Source organism: Centroberyx gerrardi, chromosome 5, assembly GCF_048128805.1.
Source record: "Centroberyx gerrardi isolate f3 chromosome 5, fCenGer3.hap1.cur.20231027, whole genome shotgun sequence".
NCBI lineage: Eukaryota > Metazoa > Chordata > Actinopteri > Beryciformes > Berycidae > Centroberyx > Centroberyx gerrardi.
Window position 1 is genome coordinate 35,362,150 of NC_136001.1, and position 13,915 is coordinate 35,376,064.

General features: G+C 37.2%; 1 long non-coding RNA gene across 1 annotated transcript; it reads left to right on the forward strand.

Moving 5' to 3' along the window:
* Nucleotides 1-5,667: 5,667 nt before the first annotated feature.
* On the forward strand, nt 5,668-5,923 carry LOC139914977 (uncharacterized). Its single transcript, XR_011784799.1, has 2 exons — nt 5,668-5,750; nt 5,802-5,923. It is a non-coding gene; the product is annotated as an uncharacterized LOC139914977 (long non-coding RNA).
* The last annotated feature ends 7,992 nt before the right edge of the window (nt 5,924-13,915 follow it).

Consider the following 13,915-nt stretch of genomic DNA (forward strand, 5'->3'; position numbering starts at 1 on the left):
GCATTTGGGCTTTCTTTCCTCCAATGACCAGGTCTACCACATAGATGCCAATTTCCTGGTTTTTGACCATGGGTAAATCTCTGGCCTCCCCCTCTACCCCTGCCTTGTCCCCCCACTGCCATCTGCAGTGTTTGGGTTTGAGCCAACATAAGTTTTTTCTGGGTTTTAGCATTTTTCTCTTTGATAACTCGCTCACATTGTTGTGCAAGAACAGGTATCGGGGCGCCCCGGTGGCTCACCGAGTAGCGCACGTACCATTTAAGGCTCAGTCCTTCCCGCAGCGACCAGGGTTCAAATCCAGCCCGCGGTCATTTGCTGCATGTCCTCCCCTCTCTCTCTCTCCCATACCTTACTATCTCTCTGTCAATAAAGCATAAAATGCCAAAAATAAATCTTTAAAAAAAAAAGAACAGGTATGCTACTTCCTTTGGTATAATGGCTAATGCTCAATTTTCATAGGACCCACATTGGTTTCAGACCACTATTTTTATCGAACTCTTTTGAGAAGCATTCTAAGCATTCCCCTAATGTTTTGTTAGTTGTTGTTTTGTTGTTCCCAGTGTCATGCTGTATTTTTTACCCAGTCTACTGTTTGTGAGAGGACAGTAGGCAAAGCATCAATAATCCTTGAACACTCAGCTTGATGATCTGTGTACCTTAGGTTACGGTTACATTTCTCTTCCAGTTTTCTTCCAGTTTAATTTGCATAGGACCAAGCAGAGCATCAAGCAGATGCATGAGTCCCCAACCGTGGGCCAATAACAGCAGGCAATTCTGTGAAGCTGCTCGCAAGCAGTAGTTACATCATGGGTTGATGATGGAGACTGCATTTCATATGGTGACCATGGTCTGTTGATCTCATACCTCTGTACAGTGCCATCAGGCATGGGAACACGTACCTCCCTAAGTGGACAGACACCTATTTCTTTTCCTTCCTGACCTGAGTTATTTTCATGCTCTTCAATGTTGGGGGATTTTCTTGTTGGTGCATGCTTGACAGAAAAGTAATTCAGGTTTGCTGCAAGGCCTGAGGCTTCTTTGTTCTGTTTGCTGAATCAGTTTCCTCTTGTACTACTTTTGGTGTTTTACTTCTAAACTGTTTTTCAAACAGGAGGAGCTTTTGGCTTTTGTTCTTCCTGAGCAAGCTTGCACTTATTTAGGGAAACAATTTGGGAGTGTGCCTTTTGCTCTTTGGTACTGTTATTTCTGACTTATTTTTTTTTCTCCTTAGTAAGTATAAGTAAATCTTTATTTATATAGTACCTTTCAAAACCATAGTTACAAAGTTCTTCACAAAAAGAAAGATCAAAGATAACTAAATAAAAGAATAAAATATGTAAATATACACATCCAAACATATTACATACATATTGTATATACATAAAGTACATACACAATATACATATACATACATATATACACATACTGTATATACATATACATACATATGACCATAAGCATACATATACACATACACATAAATACACATGTGCATAGTACATGCAAACACAGATGCATGGGAGCAAATATATGAATGCTGTTGTATAGCAGTAAAACAGTATTAATATACAACAGTCCACATTATTGACTAAAGGCTGCAGCAAAGCGATGAGTTTGAAGATGTTTAAAAATTTCAACTGAGGTAGCATTTCTTACGGAAATGGGGAGCTTGTTCCAGAGTTTAAGGGCCACGACTTTAGCTTTCTCTATTCTTTCAAGGTCTAGACCATCTTCTGGCCAGATCTGTTTGCCCCATTTCTTTGTCATCCAGCTAGACCATTTGCGTAGATCTGTGGACAGTTCTGCACTTTCAATTGCTGTTTGGATTGGTGTTTTGCCACTCCTCTTGTTACCTTTTGCTTCACATGTAGCTTTACTCTGACTTTGTCTCATTTTACATTTAGGTTAGCCAATTTCTTTTAAATGTTAAAGAATTTTCCTGAGTACTCTTATCCGACACAAAACAATTAAAAGATGTGACAGACAACTTGAGTTCCCAAATCCCAACAACCGATTACCAACAAAACTAGGATCCTTCATACATCAAGACCTGGGTACCACAAGCATTGGACCTGCGTGCTTACAAAATACCAGGCTGGGCCCTCTGCCCACCTATCCACTCAGATTTCTTGCAATGAGAATATATAGAGTATTTACAGTAACATAGCAACATGTAGTTTAATAAAAGGTACACACTTGAAGAGTCTCAGTATAACAATGATTTTATCAATGACCTGCAGAGCAGAGTAGCAGTTTCAGCAGACAAGAGCATCCACCGAAGGAGCAATGTGCGTATGTGCTGACGCCTTTACACCAATAAACAACTGCCATAAACATGTGACTCGGACATGCACACTCAGGGACCCTCAGGAATCCCATCACTGAAACAAAGGCCTACAACATTCTCAACTTCTTTTCCATACAGGAACATGATTATTTTATGTTGTCTTACTCTGTGGATGTGATAGTCAGCATCTTGTCCTATTTGTCAGCTCATAAAGTTATGATTTATTAAGTTAATGAACAAAACACTGTTACTTCACCAATCTTGACACGTTTGGTATCAACTTATTTCTTTTGATCTTAACGTTTCAAATCTGCCATCAGAAATGTATTATGACTGAGTTTACAATTTTGGTGAGAATAATAAGGAATCATAGGATTTCAAATGTGTAATCGCCCTGACCGAAACTGCATTGGTCACGGTGATAAGTAGGTGGGTAAAACACCCCCACGACACCACTGCCCACGGCCCCCACTGGCTGAACGCCGTCCAAAGGCTGGGACACAATATTCCTTATAAGATCGTTCCCAGAGAATAGTTCTTGGAGTTAGCTTGTTTCAGGTTTGCTTGATCAAGAGTTTCTCCACTCACCCGGTCCAGTCCGTCCAACTTGGCTCCAGAAGACTCTCTCACCATCCACAAGTCCAGCAACCAGGCCGCAGCAGACTCCAGGACACAAGCAAGCATCACAGCAATCCATTCTACTTTGCTTAATCTAACTCCTGGTGCACTGTTAGAGGTCTGTTTATCAATTGGCATAGCCTCCAAAGTCCCGTTATTTTGAACGTACTCACTTTATGTTTCTCAGGGAACGATCACTATAGGCCTATAGAGGTCACCTCAGTCTATCAATAATCTGATGTCATTTTCAGTCTATAACTCTCCCAATGTTATACTGCTTTGTTGACATTTCCCTATCCCGCCTGTATAGATTGTGTTATGTTTTCCCTTTGTGTTTGTTCTCTGTATTGCTGTTTAGTTGTAGTTGTAGATATAACGGTAGAAGTAAATGTGTATGACTAAAAGTAACTTGTTCTGTGTTTGTTTGCTCACAATATCACTCACTAAACCGGAAAAGATCCGTGCTGCCCTTTTATATATAAATATCCTGTGGTAGTAATAATAATAATCATAACAATAATAGTTAAACTATAATACTAAACTATAATAACTTAACTTCTTGTGTTTGGCCAACCACGAGGGCTTTTCCCGTGTGTTATTGTCCGTCCCTTTATAGAAATTGGTTCGCTGGGCGAATAATTTTCTATTTGGGATATGTCTAATAACTATAATTTCCCCTATAAATTAATAATTAACCTTTGAACTCTGATTCCTACAAAACCTAGTGATACACATACAGTATTGTTATAAAATAACAATGCATATAGGGAATAACATTGATGAGTGCTGGTTAGTCAAGATGATTTGCAACTTTGAATGGTACATGTTGTAAAATATTTGTGATGGTTTAATTTTGTTCTCAGATATTCTATTTTTTTTATCTGTGCAAACAGCAAATATGTCTCCAAAAGTTTACTATTGGTCAGCACAACAGTTAGTTCAACTTTTGATAAGCTCCTATTTTACTGTAACTGCTATTTCCAAAAAGGCAATTTGTTAAAATTGTTGTCTCATTTTAAAAAATCATGATAATAATTGTGTTTGAAAAATTGTCCCGATGCAAAATAAAATGATCTGTTGTGGGTGAGAAGCTGTATTATATTGAAGAGAGTGACACATGTATAAAAACACTGAGGTAAATGCTTGAGTCAGAATGTAGAAATGTATTTTTATGGGGTTTAAATACTAACAATCTCTAACTCAATTATTTTATCACCTTATTTTGTCTTTTCTGATTATATAAATCACAATATTATAATAATATAATTAAAATTTACAACAGAAATATTTCACCCATTACAAAGCCATGACATTTGTCCCATATCATTTTACTTTTGTTGTTACTGTTGTATTTACTAATTGTTTGTTCTGACAGATAGTGTCATGATAGACAGCAGATCCATATAGTTTAGCATTAAGTCTGCCTTCCAGAGTCATTAACATTACAGAAAATAGCGATAAGAGTAAGGATTTGATTTTCCATCATTAATTCTTTGTAATCCCTCAGGCTGGCACTCATTTCACACTTAACAGCTGCTATCTAAATGGTAGTTAAATCACTACCCAAGAAAATAAATATCTGCCACTACATGTATCAACTGACAGGATATCAGTTTCATTTTTGCCCACAAACTTCATACTTAAAATCTGATACTCGCATAGCGTTCTTGCTGTGAGGACTTTATTTATTTATTTATGCCCCAGGACACTTTGCTAATGTGTAAAACAAGGTTGTTGTTAGGGTTGTAACCATCATTCTTGCCACAATATCTAATTTAATACATATCTTCATGGAGAGGGTTTTTATTATTTTGCACATTTCACATTCATTATCATAGTTCTTATTATCTGTAGTAACACATACCAAAAGAAACCTTCATAAGAGTTATAATATGGGGTAAAACTTTAAGCTCTATGTTTTTAAGTTCTTGATCAAGGGTTGAATGTAATACTAATGAGACCTTAAAATGTCCCCTGAGTATTCAACACAGCAGCATTTTCTGAATCACTGCCACCAACAGTAAATTCCACATCCCGAATTAGATTTTGCATCATGCACATAAGAAACTTTGAATCACTACTCGGTGTTACCAATGGATGGAGGACTGAAAGAAAGAAGTATGATGACATAGAGAACAAAACATAAGTGAGGTATTGAATTGCTCCTCTTTCAGCATAAATTGAGACAACAGAGTAGGATTGGTTTAAAGATAATTGTAACTTAATTTTAGGAATTATCACAATTATAACAACTGCAATTAAATGTAATTATATTTATTATTATTATTATTAAACCTTTATTTAGACAGGTAATCTCATTGAGACACGGGGTCTCATTCACAAGAGAGACCTGGTCGGGCAACAGCAGCAGTACAACACAAAGTTACAGACAGACAGGACATTCAATACAGAGACAAGATAAAACACAATCATAAAGGTGATAAGTGCCAAAGTGGTAGCCAGATTTTAGGACTATGTACAAGAGCAAACCCCCACAGACGCTCTCTCCATATTTCTTAGAAGTAGTTTAAAATCCCCTAGGGGACTAAAGCTGGACAGCTTCAGTTTCTGCTGTAGCGTGTTCCAGGTTGAGGGGGCAGAGTAGGAGAAGGCCTTTTTACCTGATCCAGTACGGACTGAGGGGATGGAGAGAGTGATGAAGCCCTGGGAGCGCAGCCTATAGCAGCACTGTTTACGTGACATATAAGTGGATAAATAAATGGGCAGCAGTCCAAGAATGGATTTATATATGAAGTTATACCAATGCAAGGCTCTGCGCATGGATAATGATGACCAGTTGACTAAAGAATACAGAGTACAATGGTGTGTGAGGGGTTTACAATCGGTTATGAATCTCAGAGCTCCGTGATATACAGCGTCCAACAGATGAAGAGAGTGAGCTGAGGCATTCATATACAAAACATCCCCATAGTCCAGGAGAGGCAAGAAAGTAGCAGCAACAAGCCGTTTCCTAGCATTAAAGGAGAAACAGGATTTGTTCCTAAAAAAGAAGCCCAATCTTAATTTCAATTTCCTTAAAAGATGATCAATATGAGATTTAAAAGAAAGGCTTTCATCAATTGTGAAGCCTAAATATTTATAGGTGGTCACAGTCTCAATAGGGGTACCTTGTACAGACATGATACAGGGAAGAACAGCTGGCACCATCTTTTTGTTAGAAAAGAACATGGCCTTGGTTTTGTCTGTATTTAACACCAGTCTGAGGAGGAACATTGCCACATTACATATCCCTGAGGCACATTTAAATGCTTTATCTGAATCCATTAAATTGAATTAGAATAAAAAATATTAAAATAAGGGCAGCATAGTGGCTCAGTGATTAACACTTTTGCCTCACAGCTTCTTGCTTCTTGCAAGAAAAGTGCTTGAACCTGGGTTCAATGTCCAGCCCAGTCCAGATTTTACATGTTCTCTCCATGTTTGCGTGGATTTCCATTGCGTGCTCTGGTTTCCTCCCACAGTTCAAAGACATGCAACACTGGTGGAATGGAGACTCTAAATTGCCCATTGGTATGAATGTGTGTGTTTCTGTGTTAGCCGCCTGATGGACTGGCAACCTATCCAGTGTGTCTCCCTGCCTTCCACACAATGTATGCTGGAATAGACTCCAGGACCCAGCAACCTTGAAAAGGATCAATAAATGAATATTCAAACATTACACGGATTTAGCACAGTATAGAGGGCATTTTAACAATTCAAAAAGCATCGTCTTCACCCCACATTCTGCCAATCTAGGCCTGCACACAATACTTCTGCCTCTCACTTATATATGCATTTCACTAGAGGGGTTAGAACAAGATTTCCTGGGTGCAGTAATGCAGGAAATGCAGGAGAACGCCTTGGCAGATGCAATTAGGAGGGTGGTGGCAGATAAAGTGCAGATATGGTCTTTTCATTTGAAAATATTCTACAGAACTTAAGATAAGATGGTACACACTTGGAATATAGAAAATATGGCAATCTGCAAATTTTGTCATGAAGAGGAAGACATTGTGCATATATTTTGTTACTGACCAGTACTGTGTACCTTTAATTCAATTGCCATCACCACCATTACCTTTCCACTATATATAACAACATATTTTTCACAATAACCTTGAAAATGATGGTTTTAAAGAATCACTAAGGGCACTTTTGATATCAGTAATGGGGCACTCACTGTAGTATTGTACTGTATACTGCTAAGAAGGCAAAGAAACTGAGCATGCACAACTTAAAAGCGAGTGTGCAGTATTGTCGTTCACCCCTCGTTCAGCCTACAGCCTTCAGTGCTACAGCATTTCCTGTCCAACACGCAGAATTGTTGTAGAGAACATTTTAATTTAATCAATGTAATTAACAATATTTAAAAATAATAATTAGATATTTATATTTATAATATCTTAATTATTTTGCTATGCTTTTATAATATTCTAATTTTACTATATATTGATATTTATTATAATACAATACTACTATAACTTTATAAGCTTTAAAAACGTAATACAAACTTAAAAGAACATGGTTCAAGTTTGGACCAGCAGACAATGCTTTTACTCTCTCCTTTCCAGAAATCAGAGCATGCCGGCCATGCCTCCACAATACCTACTCCATTTCTGTTTCTGTTTATTTATTGCACCTCACTGAGTAAATCGATTGAGATGGTCTGCCCTGTGCCCACTAATATGCAACAAATATAGGAAAACTGTGAAATCTATCCTATTGGGCATGCGCAAGCCTCCGACCCATGACCTTTATGTCGTTACCACCATAGTTACCACTGTTTACGGAAGTGTTGTCATGGCTGCAGTAGCAGAGCCTTAAGCACCAACAAGATGTCCAAATCAAGACAAAAGACGGAAAAAAGCAAGCCAGGCTTCTTTGTTAAGCTGCTTTTGAAAGTAACGAATGACTACAAGACCGCCAAAGCCATGGAGAATATAGACTGGGACTGGGACTGAGTGTAACTACTGCCTGAGATCACATGACAATCCCATGTCAGCATTTTGGAAAAGCTCCATTTTACCCATCCACACTACAAGAAGAAATCGGTGTTTTCAAATTTATGCACTTTGGAGAGCGTTTTCAGAAAGCTCCTTTTTTGGTGGTCGAAAATGCTGTCTTAGTGTGGATGGAAAGCCAAAATGGAGAAATAAAGTTGCGTTTTCTAATTTACCGGGCTTAGTGTGGATAAGGCCTGAGAATGCTGTTAGGATCCAGCACCGTGAAAAGAGTCCAGCCACACCAGAGTGGCCACCAGGGGCATCATGTATAAAAGTCTGTGTAGATTTCATACTGAAAGATGGCGTACCCACAAAACTTGAAAAGTACGTACGCACAGAAATTTTCCGTGCGTACGCCAGGTCCTGTGCAGCTTTCCTTTATACATCCCAATCAATATGAAACTGAATGCACATGCACAAGCCTGTTTTCACCCCGCCTTGTCTCCTCCCAGAATTAACTATGCAAATGATTATAAATACACCCCTCTTGTCGCTTTCTTGTCAAAAACAATGGTGAATGTGCCTGTGTTCAGTTCTCCCCTCTCCAAATATTTCCAATGTGCTTAACACATGCAGTGTTTTTATAAATAAAGGTAAAGTTGCACAATTGAACTGATTCAAACATTAAAAACTAAATATAATGTGCCATGTCCAGTGTTCCCCAGCTCTGCCACTCCAAATATGCCAATGTGCTTTTCCATTTGTGGCATTTTTTTTCGACACTATTTTTTTTTTTACTTTTACGCACAGCTTGCCTTTCCTTTATAACCATTCAGTCCTGCAGTCAGCGCACAGCTTCGGTGGTTTGTGTGAGCAGGTACTACACACAAATTGTTTGGACATCACACAAATTGTTCAAGGACTTACTCTGAGTGTTTTTGCCCACCCGACACTGCGTTTTCTTCCCAGGAGAGATGGATCTGTGCGGCATGGATCAGTGTTAATTTTGACAGCAAATTTTGATTTAGTTTTAGTCATAGTCTTTTGACTAAAATGCCATATAGTTTTAGTCGTATTTTAGTCATCTAAATTGTTTTAGTTTTAGTCTAGTTTTAGTCTACGAAATATTATAAGATTTTAGTCGACTAAATCTATAGTCAGGGGTGGATAGTAACGCATTACAAGTAACGCACATGAGTAAAAAAGTAGTTTTTTTTAAGGAACGAGTACTTTTAGTTCTTTTTTTTAAACTGTACTTCTACTCTTTACTCGAGTATATTTTTGAGCCAGTAATCTACTTTTTACTTCACTACATTTGCCATTTATACCTTCGTTACAACTAGTCTGCTCTAAATGCGGGGATTGAGTGTAGGGGGGGGGGGAGCGAGGAGGAGCATCTCTACTGCAGATGCCAAGCTGCTGCCTGGAAGAAAAATAAGCACCAGCTGTCTTTTGACCACGATGCGATGATGACGGAGCAAAACCCAGAACAAGAGGCAGCTTCCAACAAATGGGAATCCCCAAATGAAAAATGTGAATGGAGAGAAGTTTTCATTCTCTAGTTGATTGACTGAGGTCTTGGTACAGGGAGTAATACTACAGAACAGACAATCTGAGTTTTAATTAATTGTATTGTATTCGGTATCTACTGCATTTTGGGGCTGTAATAGGTTTGGTTACTTTGATAATGTCTGTAAATACTAGAGTTAAACAGACTTATATTCTGTTTTATAAAGGGCTAAGAAAGTGCTGTTTTTTCATTATTTTGCACTGGCCCGCACACCCTAAAAAATATTAAAATGGAAAGTAACTTGTACTTTGAGTAATTTATTAACCAGGTACTTTTTTACTTTTACTTGAGTAGGTTTCTCAAATGGTAATTTTCACTTTTACTTGAGTCATTTTTTATGGGAGTAATTGTACTTTTACTTGAGTATAGATTTTCAGTACTCTACCCAGCACTGGTTACATGCCACTGCTGAATTCTACCCGCATTTGGCGGGTGGGCAGGTGCTAATGTCAAGCCCTGCGCCTAAGTATATCTTTATAAATTGTATCATAAATTGTTGTATTTTATTGTATTTTCATCAAATTTTTTCCTCAAGTAGAGTACCCAGAGATGGAGTTGACTGGCAGAAACAGGTGGCAACATAGTAAAATCCTGGTCAATCACTTCTGGAAGCATTTCATCCGGTTCTACTTCCCAGGGCTTGAGGCCCGCCAGAAATGGCGAGCAGAGGCAGAAGATCTTCATGTTGGAACCACGGTTATGATAGTCGACCTGCAGCTACCTCAGGCCATGTGGCCTGCTCGATCCTCGTCTTCCCTGGGTCCGATGGTCAGACCCAAACAACAGAGATCAAGGTCAACAATCAGAGCTACATCCGCCCTGTTACGCGCTTGGTCAGGCTTTCTACCCTTCCGAACTCGGGTCAGTTCCATGGTAAATTTGGGGGCAGCTGTAGAAAAGGTTCTCCCATTCCCCCGCACAAATGGTTTAGTCTATATTTCTCCTGAAGCTCATAGCCCTGATCACCTGTCAATCAAGTCATCTCCTTCCCCTGACAGCCGATCACAGCTCATGGTTTCCAGGACTTTAATTTTCCTCTGGTGGAATGATGTTAATTGGTGTGGCGACATGAGAACCGAAAGAAAAGACTCTTGAGAATTGGCTTAGTCTTTGCAGTCTAAGTTAGAGTTCCAGATGACCTTTTGCTGCTGCTTGTTGATGTTTGTGCAACAACACATGCATCGAATTGTCAGTATTGAATATACATTTATGTTTCTAGGTGGTAATATTTCTACACCTGTTTCCTTATGCTAGTAAGCTATTTCAATGCTTCACGCTAATTCCTTCATGTTCGCTAGCCCAGCACTGTGTAGCAGTTAAACTTGAGATTCCATTTGAGATTCCCTAGGTCCATTCAACTTCTAATAGAAATAAAACCAATTAAATAATATAACACTTGAATAAATACTGTATTGCCTTAGTTGTCTTCTTTCTTGTATAATATCATTTATTATAATGAATGCATTTTAATGATAAAAAAGATTAAATCAATTTATGTCCCTAAATCTGCTGTCAAACCTGTTACTGATGAAATTCCCCTTTAGAATAAAGGACTTTTCCACGTCACATGGTTTTCACTCATTTCAAACATAATTTTCATGGAGGGAAAACCACAGTGAGAAGGCAAGTAAGTTTCCCATTTTTTTAAAAATGTTTAGCTGATGGTAACGATCATAACATGTCAACCCTGTTACCCTGTAGTCCAAAGGTTATACAATGAATTGTATAATTTCTAAAAGTTATTTTATAAATGCACATAATCCCTCACTGCATGCATGCCATGTGTTTCCATGTTCTTCATCACATGAGGAGTAATGGCCAATATAAGCTTAAAATGTCAACCCCGTTACCTTGTGCAAAGTAACACGGTTGCCATAAGTAACAGGGTTGACATTTTGTTAGAAAACAGTCTGTAAACCAAATTCAAATTTTAGAATAAATATCGTAGATTTAAGTCATATAGTCATATGACTCAAACGGGTCAAAAGATATAAGCAAATATGATGGTAACCCTGAATCCCTGAAAAGAAAATATGGCAGTCTCACAATTAATTTTTGTAATTTTGTACTTATGAATGCATGAATGCAGTTTGAATTGTGAAATGAGCCAAGACAATATACTTATTTGATTTAGCTGTGAAAAGAAAATGAGTGATATACTTAGCTGATTTACCTGTGAAAAGGAAATTAGTAATATATTTACCAGCCATACCTTGATTTAGCTGTGAATAGAAAATGAGTAATGGAATGTATGATTTATCAGTTTTTATTGTTTGTGTTAGCTTCCAAATGATTGTGTTCAAAAAGCTGCTGTTTAAAGCAGTTTAAACTGTTTGAATGAAGTTCAGCAAAGAGTCACGCTTTTTGAAGTTCATTACGTTATAAACATATTTTTGAACCCTTTTTCTAGCGTTAATTACTTGCGTCCCTGCTTTTATTCAGATAAAGATTGTATTTAAAATGAGTAAAATTGTAGTTGTTAACAGCTTCTATCCCATCAACTCTGTTATTTTGATATATTTTGATGATGTCATAAGCTCACCAAATGGGATGCAAATATTTGTATGTGTAGGGGAAGAGGAGACCAATCCTAAAATAAAGGGTAAGTTCTTTTAATAATGCCATTTTTTGAAAGGAAATCAAGACATTAAGCTGCTCAACACAAATGTAATGACTTAATGAAGTTAAAAGGCATTTTATTAAATAAGTATTGTTTTACACATTATTATTATTATTATGGTAGAATAAGGGACAATTAATATGTAAGAAAATTGAGAACATTTTAAAAAACAAAAAACAAGTTTTAGAAACATGCACTGAAATCACTTTCTTATAATTGTGTGACAGTAGGGTTGAATATAAGATAGCACTTTATTGATCCCCTTCGGGAAATATGCTATGGTCTGTCAAATATTTGCTCAAAATCCACAGCATTTAGCTGCCTAAGTTGGACCAATATGTTTTTCTGCAAGTCAAACTTGTCCTCTTTCTGAGAGAATGTTAAAGATGGAAAATAGATATTTTAAAAAATAGACACCACTGTGTCCAAAAGGCACCCATTTCGAGGAATGACTCACAAGGATTTAAAATCATGGTGAGCAAGTGAAGAAATCAGTTGAGACCATACTACCATACTAGGTTTGCCCTCACAAATGTCACATTCACACATTAAATACCTCAGTAGACCTCATTATGCATGCTCTATTTTTGTTTACAACATTTAACTTAAACTGTAGCACAACAGGCTTGAGTTTTGCTATTTTAAACTTAGTAACGCTTACCCTCGTTAATGAGTGAAAATAAAATGAGTTTCATTAGAACATAAAAGAGGTTGATGAAATCAAAACATGTGGTAATGGAAAAGTATTCCAAACAAATTATAAATACATGCAACACAACACCCACTGTATGGTTGCTGCTACTCTATTGAATCTTATCCTCTGGCATGAAGTCCTAAAAGTTTATAAGTACTACGCATGCCAAAAAAGGCTTGCCAGTTATGGTTGCAATGTTGCAAGCACAAGTGTTAAAGCTTGACCTGATTTATTTATAGATGTGTCTTTTTAAATAAATAAAAAAATAAATAAATAAATAAACTTGACTAGTATGGTCAAATTTAAAGTAACTGTTTAATGTTGAATCTGTTAGATTTTAGGCATGATAACTGATTCACATATGTTACAGTGTCAGTTAAGAGTTCACTTATAACACATGAAATATATGGACAGAAAATGATTTCTCATCTTGTATTACATGAGACAGTTAGATGGCACATTATTTTGCACTACAAGATGGGGGCCAATGAAGAGTCAAATGCAAATGAAAATGCATTAGAGCCTTTTGAAGACATCCCCATATTTAGTTTCTGCTTGGCCTGCAGAATGACATTAATATAAGAAGGCTCATGATGAGATGGACAGACTGCAGGGGATTTCAGAGACTACGAACTGGTGGTAAGTGAGACTGATGTTTCAGCTGTCATTCTTGGCAAAGAAGTTGTATTAGAGATGTTTAGTGCTTGACACACATGTTTAATTAATAACCAGTTTAATATTTATTAGTGGCATGATAATGTGAGATGGGGAAAGCTCTTCAATGTGAATACAAAATATTTCAAATAAGTAAGCTATGAGTCAAGGGTAAAAATCTGGTTGTGTGACTATAATTAAAATGTAGCAAACGTAAATGAGGAATATTATATGTATCTGTATTTGGTTATAATATACTAATCTGTAATCTCTATACTACCTGTATCACTACCTGAAACTCAAAGAATAACTCATAAACATCACAAAAAACTCTTTGTTCATTTAGGGGTTGTGAAAAGTTCCTCTGTGATTGGGTGGTAGAAAAAGGTGAGAGTTACCTTTTCTCTATTTAAACTACAGAATATAAAGAATCCTTGTATCATACAGTGTTCAGTCTCCAAAGCAAACAATGCACATCAGATAAGAGGAAAGTTAATTTCTGTTTGTCAATCTACAGAAAGCCGCCAAC